This window comes from Piliocolobus tephrosceles, chromosome 8 (assembly GCF_002776525.5).
Source record: "Piliocolobus tephrosceles isolate RC106 chromosome 8, ASM277652v3, whole genome shotgun sequence".
In the NCBI taxonomy this organism is placed as follows: Eukaryota; Metazoa; Chordata; class Mammalia; order Primates; family Cercopithecidae; genus Piliocolobus; species Piliocolobus tephrosceles.
Genome location: NC_045441.1, coordinates 39,806,174 through 39,816,336, shown reverse-complemented (window position 1 = coordinate 39,816,336; position 10,163 = coordinate 39,806,174).

Here is a 10,163-nt window from a genome sequence, read left to right as displayed (position 1 = left end):
GATCCTGTTATGTCATATTGAGAGCAAATAGAATGACTTCTTTATTGTGTTCAAAGTCTTGTCTAAACAATGTGAACCCTGTGCCACAGGTCTGCTGTGTCCCAAAATTTTGTCCTGGCATGCAGTCCTGTGTAGACAAGTCTCACAGGTGGCATTACTGGAAACAAGGTAATGTGAATAAGTACAGGATTTGGAGACCCACAGTCTTGGGTTAGAATCTTGGCCTCATCTCTTGGGTAGGGCATGACCTCCAGTTCCCTCATCTATCAAGCAATGATATTGTAAGGAAGGAAAGAGATTTTCTCTACCTTATATTCTTTGACTAGGGCCTGGAAATTAAACTGACAAAAGCCAGGAGAAAAGTCAAACAAATTTTAGCTGATGTCAATATTTTAATTTTTATGTGCACAAAGGCCTTCAGAGGAAAGAAGTGAAGACCCTAAAGAAGTAGTGAAATTTGGTGGATTCATATACAATTGCAACAAAGAGTGATAAATTATGGAAAAGTAATAAGATAAAGGAAAAACGGCTTGGATTTCTAGGGGTGGTAAATTGTGAAAAGGTACATATATAAGAAAAACTAACAGAAAACAAGGGTGATTGCAGTTAGGTTTGTTTACACAAACCCATCTCCATGCTAACCTTCTCTCTCCAATGATAGATGATGGTTGTTTTTCCCCCTGCTGGTATGGAGTAGGAGGAGGGGAAGACCTTCACAAAGGAAAATTTATGTACTGCTTTTAGGAAGATACATGGAGAGTGTGCTGCTGCTTAATTGCCTTCAGCTCAAAACAACCCCCATGCTAAAGTGGTATACTTCAAGGTGGCATGTTCCCACTCTCTCCAATATCAGCCCTGCTGATCAGAAATTGGGATTATAAGTGATTGTGTGTACAATATCTAACAAAGGGCAAGTACTCATTTAATGCTGATGATGTCACTGTAGCCTCACCAGTTCTGCCATTCACTGTTAGAAATTTGTTTTTTCAAAAAAATATTGACATAGTTGCTAGAGGAAAATTATAGAATGTCCTCATAGGGTTTTCAGGTATTCTGTCACCAAATTCAATGTTAACCTCTTATTCAAATCATAACCCACAGTCTTGCTAAGTTTTGCTTAGAAATGAAAGACAGCCTGTGCCTCCCTGGAGGTGTACCTTCTCTTTTTTGTTCTGGCCTTGCCCTGAATCAAGCATGCTTGAATCGTCAATCTCTTCTCACTCTCTTGTCATCTCAGCAGAGGCAGGCCAAGTCCCCAGCAAGACAACTTCTTTTTGCAAAAGTTCCACTCCTCAGGAAAACCTGGTTTCAAAAGAAAGCCATTTTCCAGTCCCCCAGAGGACATTAATAGACACAAACCTTCAAGAAATACATGAGAGGGAAAGGAGTCCTGCCTGGCACTTCCAAATCAAATGCTTATGCTCTTAAAGAGCAGTTGAAAGAAAACAGAGACTGCTGTCATTCCCATACCATATCTTGGATTCAACAAAAAAGTTGTATCTGATGAGTCAACAAAGGTGAGAAATTGGCCAAGAGGAGAGGAGATGAAACCTCTCAAACCTTAACCCAACCCAGCTGAGGAGTGAGCACACAATGCAGCTGTCAGGTCCCATTCAGAACACACTCCAACACCCTTGTCAGCACAGTCCTCCAGGCCTCCCTCTGCTCTGCAACAGGGTCCAGGACCACAACAGGCCATATCTAGGGATGCACCAAACAACCACAGCTGCACCATGCTCTGGCACAAACAAACAGAACGTGAAATAATTTTGGCTCAAGACTCAATTTAGTTCTCTCTCTCTCTCCATATATATACACACACACACACATATATATATACACACACATATTTATATGTGTATCTCCATATGTATGTATATATATTTATATGAGATATGTATATCTCCCCATATATATATATAAAATAATATACATATGTGTGTGTGTGTATATACATATTTGTATCACAACATTAGCTCCATACCAGGCTCCAAAATACCCTTGAGTTCAAAACCATTTCCATGGAGAAAATTCCATCAGGAGAAAAACAAGGCAGTACAAGGCTTCTTCCTGCCTTGATTCAGAGGTCATATCTGTCAGAAATTATATAAACCTAGTCTGTCACCCCAGTCACCATCTGTCCCTCACCCAACCTCCAATCATTCAGCTCAATGTTTGCATTCTAAGGCATTTGTTTGGAAAATCTCATGTTCTCTTAACAGATTTTAGTTGGTGGTAGCAGGGTTGAAATTCCAATATTTGTGGTATAATGTTGGTGTATCATTTCCCCACACTCAAATATAGTCAAACAATTTATTGAGGGAAAATGGCAGATAAGAGGCAGGACAAACTAGCAGCTCCCACTCAGATGGACAGAGCAGCATGTGGAGACCCATATCATGAACTTTTGCTCCAACACCTACCACAGGAACATGCCAGGAAAGTTGAGAGAATCCGTAGACCCTTTGAAGTATGTGAATTGCTACTTCAAGCTCTGTGGGACAGCTGAGGAACTGTTGAGTCAGCTTACTTTCTCAGCTGGGAGTCTGGTAGCCTGAGGCAAGTTCTCAGCCCTGCTCACTGGCTGCCTGGAAATAAACTTGGTACTGTTGAGGGGCCACAGTGGGAGTAAGACTGGCTTTTCAGGCTGTGGGCTTTGTGGGAGCTGGGTGAGGCCCCTGTCTGCTGGTTTTCCCTCACTTCCCTCACGACCTGTGTGACACAGCAGAGGCAGTCATAACCCTCCTGGGAACATAACTCCACTGGCCTGGAAACCACAACCCCATCCCCACAGCAGCCATAGCAAGCCCTGCCCAAGAGGACTCTGAGCTCAGACATGCCTAACCCTGCTCCCGCCTGGTGGTCTTTCTCTAGACCTGGTAGCTGAAGACAAAGGTCATAATCCTTTGGGAGCTCTATGGCCCTGCCCACTGCCTGAGAAATTTGAATACCTAACCAGCCAACCCTAGGGCAAGTTTGCATCCTCCCTATAGTATTGCAGCTGATACACTCTTGAAAGTGCCACCTCCTGGCTGGAGGCCAACGACCACAAAACCAGCACACTAAACAAAAATACAACTAAAGACACTCACAGAGTCTATTTTACTCCCCTGCTACCTACACCAGAGCAAGTGCTGGTATCCATCACTGAAAGACCTGAAGATCGATCACATCACAGGACTCTTTGCACACGCTCCGCAGTACCATCCTGGAGCCAGGTAGCTCCACTGGTTGGCTAGATCCAGAAAAAAACAAAAACAAAAACAATCACTGCAGTTCAGCTCTCAGGAAGCCCCATCCCTAGGGAAAAGGGGAGAGCACCATATCAAGGGAGCACCCTGTGGGACAAAAGAATCTGAACAGCAACCTTGAGTCCCAGATCTTCCCTCTAACATAGTCTACTCAGAAGAGAAGGAACCAGAGAAACAATTCTGGTACTATAACAAAACAAGATGATTTAGTACTCCCAAAATATCGCACTAGCTCACCAGCAATGGATCCAAACCAAGAAAAAAATGTCTGAATTGTCAGAAAAAGAATTCAGAAGATTGGCTATTAAGCCAATCAAGGAGGTACCAGAGAAAGTTGAAGTCCAACACAGAGAAAGGAAATATATAATACAGGATACGAATGGAAAATTCTTCAGTGAAATAGACAGCATGAATAAAAAACAATCACAACTTCCAGAAATGAAGAACACTTAGAGAATTGCAAAGTACATGGAAAGTCTCGGCAACAGAATTGAACAAGCAGAAGAAAGAATTTCAGAGATCGAAGACAAGGCTTTTAAATTAACCCAAGCTAACAAAGAAAAAGAATTTTAAAAAAAATGAACAAAGCCTCCAAAAAGTTTGGGATTATGTTAAACAACCAAACCTAAGAATAATTGCTGTTGGCCGGATGCGGTGGCTCACGCCTGTAATCCCAGCACTTTGGGAGGCCGAGGTGGGCAGATCACGAGGTCAGGAGATCGAGACCATCCCATTCCGGCTCACACTGTGAAACCCCGTCTCTACCAAAAATACAAAAACCTAGCCGGGCATGGTGGCGGGCGCCTGTAGTCCCAGCTACTCTGGAGGCTGAAGCAGGAGAATGGCGTGAACCCGGGAGGTGGAGCTTGCAGTGAGCCGAGATCGCACCACTGTACTCCAGGCTGTGTGACAGAGCGAGACTCCGTCTCAAAAAAAAAAAGAACAGTTGCTGTTCCCAAGGAAGAAGAGAAATCTAAAAGTTTGGAAAACATATTTGAGGGAATAACTGAGGACAACTTCCCCAGCCTTGCTAGAGATCTAGACAGTCATATACAAGAAGCTCAAAGAATACCTGGGAAATTCATCACAAAGAAAGATCATCACCTAGACAGATAGTCATTAGATTTTCTAAAATCAAGACAAAGGAAAGGATTTAAAGAGCTGTGAGGCAAAAGCATCAGGTAACCTAAAAAGGAAAACCTATCACATTAACAGCAGATTTCTCAACAGAAACCCTTCAAGCTAGAAGGAATTGGAGTCCTATCTTTAGCCTCCTTAAACAAAACAACTAACAACCAAGAATTTTGTATCCAGTGAAACTAAACTTCATAAATAAAGGAAAGATACAGTCTTTTTCAAACAAATATTGAGAGAATTTTCCAGTACCAAGCCAGCAGTACAACTACTGCTAAAAGGAGTTCTAAATCTTGAAACAAATCCTCATAATAGACCAAAATAGAATCTCCTTAAAACATAAATCTCACAGGACCTATAAAATAATAACACAATGAAAAAAGCACAAAGTATTCAGGCAACAAATACCATGATGAATAGAATAGTACCTCACATATCAATACTAACACTGAATATAAATGTCCTAAATGTTCCACTTAAAAGACACAGAATGGCAGAAAGGATAAGAATTCACCAATCAAGAATGCTGTCTTCAAGAGACTCACATGACACATAAAGACTTACATAAACTACGGTAAAAGCATGGGAAAAGATACTCCAGCAAATTGAAACAATAAGTGAGCAGGAACAGCTATTCTCATATCAGACAAAACAAACTTTAAGGCACCTACAGTTAGAAAAGACAAAGAGGGACATTATACAATTATAAAATGACAGTCCAACAACAACAAAAAAATCACAATCCTAAATATATATGCACCTAACACTGGAGATCCCAAATTTATAAAACAATTACTACTAGACTTAAGAAAGGAGATAGACAGCAACACAATAATAGTGGGGGACTTCAATACTCCACTGACAGCACTAGACAGGTCATCAAGATAGAAAGTCGACAAAGAAAAGGCCAAGCACGGTGGCTCCTGCCTGTAATCCCAACACTTTGGGAGGCCGAGGGGGGCAGATCACAAGGTCAGGAGATAAAGACCATCCTGGCTAACACGGTGAAACCCCGTCTCTACTAAGAAGACAAAAAAATTAGCTGGGCGTGGTGGCGGCTGCTTGTAGTCCCAGCTACTTAGGAGGCTGAGGCAGGAGAATGGCATGAACCCAGGAGGCAGAGCTTGCAGTGAGACGAGATCATGCCACTGCACTCCAGCCTGGGTGACAGAGCGAGATTCCATCTCAAAAAAAAAAAAAAGAAAGTCAACAAAGAAACAATGGATTTAAACTATACCCTGGAACACATGGACGGATTTAACAGGTATTTACAGAACATTCTACCCAACAACTACAGAATATACATTCAATTCATCAGGGCATGAAACTTTCTCCAAAACAGTCCATATCCTTGGCCACAAAATAAGTCTCAATAAATTTAATATTGAAAAATTTAAAAATTTTTTGAACTGAATGACAATAGTGACACAACCTATCAAAACCTCTGGGATACAGCATAGGCGGTGCTAAGAGGAAAGTTTATAGCCCTAAATGCCTACATCAAAAAGTCTAAAAGAACACAAATAGACAATCTAAGGTCACACCTCAAAGAACTAGAAAGTTTATAGCCCTAAATGCCTACATCAAAAAGATGGAAAGAGCACAAAAGATAATCTAAGGTCACACCTCAAAGAACTAGAGAAACAAGAACAAACCAAACCCAAACTCAGCAGAAGAAAGGAAAAACCAAGATCAGAGCAGAACTAAATGGAATTGAAACAAAAAAAATACAAAAGATAAATGAAACGAAAAGCTGGTTCTTTGAAAAGATAAATAAGATTGATATACCAGTAGCAAGAGTAACCAAGGAAGAAAAAAAAGAGAAAATCCAAATAAGCCCAATTAAAAACAAAATGGGAAATACTACAACTGACACCACAGAAATACAAAAGATCATTCAAGACTACTATAAACACCTTTACTTGCATAAACTAGAAAATCTGGAGGAGATGGAAAGATACAATCCTCCTACCTTAAATCAGGAAGAATTAGATACCTTGGACAGACCAATAACAAGCACTGAGACAGAAATGGTAATAAAAAAATTACCAACAGAAAAAGTCCAGGACCAGATGGATTCACACCTGAATTCTATCAGACATTGAAAGAAGAACTGGTACCAATACCTTTGACACTATTCCACAAGATAGAGACAGAGGAACTCTCCTTAAATCATTCCATGAAGCCAGTATCACCCTAATACCAAAACCAGGAAAGGACATCACAAAAAAAAAAAAAAAAAAAAAAAAAAAAAAAAAAAAAAAAAAACACTACATGTCAATCCTCAAGAAAATACTAGCTAACCAAATCCAACAGCATATCAAAATGATAATCCACCATGATCAAGTTGGTTTTATACCAGGTTTGCAAGGACAGTTTAACATCTACAAGTCAATAAACATGATACACCACATAAACAGAATTAAAAACAAAAGTAACATGATCATCTCAATAGATGTAGTAAAAGCATTTGACAAAATCCAAAGTCCCTTTATGATTAAAACCCTCAGCAAAATCGGCATACAAGGGACATAATTCAAGGTAATCAAAGCCATCTATGACAACCAATAAAAGCCATCTACAGCCAACATTATGCTGAATGGGCAAAAGTTAAAAGCATTCCCCCTGAGAACTGGAACAAGACAAGGATGCCCATTTTCACTACTTATATTCAACATAGTACTGGAAGTCTTAGCCAGGGCAATCAGACAAGAGAAAAAACTCAAGGGTATCCAAATCGGAAAAGAGAAAGTCGAACTGTCAGTGTTTGCTGATGATATGATTGTATACCTAGAAAACTCTAAAGATTCATCCAGAAAACTCCTAGAACTGTTAAATGATTTCAGTAGTTTCAGAAAACAAAATTAACATACACAAATCAGTAGATCTTCTATACTAACAGCCACCAAGTGTAGAATCAAATCAAGAATTCAATCCCTTTTACAATAGCTACAAAAAGCAAAACAAAACAAAACAAAACAAACCTTTAGGAATCTATTCAACCAAAAAGGTGAAAGACCTCTACAGTGAAAACTACAAAACACTGGTGAAACAAATTATAGATTATACAGACAAATGGAAACACATCCCAGGCTCATGGATAGGTAGAATCAATATTGTGAACATGATCATACTGCCAAAAGCAATCTAGAAATTCAATGCAATTCCCATCAAAATGTCATCATCATTCTTCACAGAACTAGAAAAAGAATTCTAAAATCCACATGAATTGAACCACAAAAGAGCCCACATAACCAAAGCAAGACTAAGCAAAAAGAATAAATCTGGAGGCATTACATTACCCAACTTCAAAATATACTATAAGGCCATAGTCACCAAAACGTACAGCATGGTTCTGGTATACAAATAGGCACGTAGACCAGTAGAACAGAATAGAGAACCTAGAAATAATTTCAAATACTTACAGCTAGCTGATCTTCAACAAAGCAAACAAAAACATAAAGTGGGGAGAGGACACCCTATTCGACAAATGGTGCTAGGATAATTGGCAAGCCACATATGAAACTAGATCCTCATCTCTCACCTGATACAAAAAAAAACTCAGTATGGATCAAAGACTTAAATCTAAAACCTGAACCCATAAAAAATCTAGGAGACAACATTGGAAAAACCCTGCAGACATTGGCTTAGGCAAAGACTTCATGACCAAGAACCCAAAAGCAAAGTCAACAAAAACAAAGACAAGTAGATATGAATTAATTAACCAAAAAGCTTATGCCAGCAAAAGAAATAATCAGCAGAGTAAACAGACAATCTACAGAGTGGGAGAAAATCTTCACAATCTATACTTTTGACAAAGGACTCATATCCAGAATCTACAATGAACACAAACAAATCAGCAAAAGAAAAAAAAAAAAAATCCCATCAAAAAGTGGGCTAAGGACATGAACAGACAATTCTCAAAAGAAGATATGCAAATGACCAAAAAATATAAGAAAAAATGCTCAACTTCACTAATGATCAGGGAAATGAACATGAAAACCACCATGCAATATCACCTTACTCCTGCAAGAATGGCCATAGTAAAAAAAAATCCAAAAATAATAGATGTTGGTGTGGATGTTGGTGGGAATGTAAACTAGTACAACCACTATGGAAAATGATGTTGAGATTCCTTAAAGAACTAAAAGTAGATCTAATATTTGATCCAGCAATACCATTCCTGGGTATCTACCCAGAGAAAAATAAGTCATTATACAAAAAAGACATGTGCACTTGCATGTTGATATAGTAGTACAATTTGCAATTGCAAAAATACGGAACCAATCCAAATGCCCATCAAGCAAAAAGTGGATAAAGAAAACGTGGTATATATATATACACACACATACATACCATGGAATACTACTCAGCCATAAAAGTAAATGAAAAAATGGCATTTGCAGCAACCTGGGTGAAATTGGAGACCATTACTCTAAGTGAAGTAACTCAGGAATGGAAAACCAAACATTGTATATTCTTACTCATAAGTGGGAGCTAAGCTATGAGGATGCAGAGGAATAAGAATTACACAATGGACTTTGGGGACACAGGGGAAAGGGTAGAGGGAGATGAGGGATAAAAGACTGTACATTGGGAGCAATGTACACTGCACAGGTGACTGATGCACCAAAACCTCAGAAATCACCACTAAAGAACTTATTAATGTAACCAAACACCACCTGTTCCCCAAAAACCTATTGAAATAAATAAAAATAATTTAAAAAAACAAATACAGTCATACATCACTTAACAACTAAGATGTGCTCTGAGAAATGTATCATTATGTGATTTAGTCATTGTGTGACACCATAGAGTGGACTTACACAAATCTAGGTGGTGTAGCCTACTACACGACTAGGCTACATGGTATAGCCTACTGCTCCTAGCCTAAAACATGTACAGCATATCACTGACTGAATACTATAGGCAGCTGTAATACAATGGTAAGCTTTTGTATATCTAAACATATCTAACCATAGAAAAGGTAGAATAAAATACAGTAATATCATCTTAGAGGACCACCATTATATATGCAGTTGGTTCATCCTTGACTGAAATGTCATTATGTGGCAAATGACTATAATTTTACTGTCCATGTCTACATCAACTGTTCTTAATTTGTGTTGCTGAGAATACCAGTTTCAATAGATACTTCACAGAAAGGTACACGGAGGGACAGAGAGATGAAAAGGAGGAGCGTTACAATAGGAAGGAATTATATTCTATTTCTCAGAAATTCAATTGTAACATTTGCATGGTAAAGGTACTGAGAAATCCTGTGCTAAAGAAATCTGTTTAACTCATCCGTACCTGATTATATTACACCAAAATACCCTTTTTTGTTTTCATACCACTCCCAAATATAGGAGCAACCACATACCAACTAAAACCAGGAAGTCAAGAGGGCTGGCAAGATGGCTGAATATGAACAGCTCCGGTCTGCAGCTCCCTGTGAGACCAACACAGAAGGTGGGTGATTTCTGTATTTCCAACTGAGATACTCGGTTCATCTCATTGGGACTGGTTAGACAGTGGGTGCAGCCCACAGAGGGTGAGCAGAAGCAGGGTGCGATGTCACCTTATCTGGGAAGAACAAGGGGTCAGGAACTCCCTCCCCTAGCCAAGGGACTCTGTGAAGGACTGTGCCAAGAGGCGCTATGCCATGAGGGATGATGTTATCTAGCCCAGGTACTACACTTTTCCGATGGTCTTTGCAACCCACAGGCCAGGAGATCCCCTCAGGTGCCTACACCACCAGGCCCCTGAGTTTCAAGC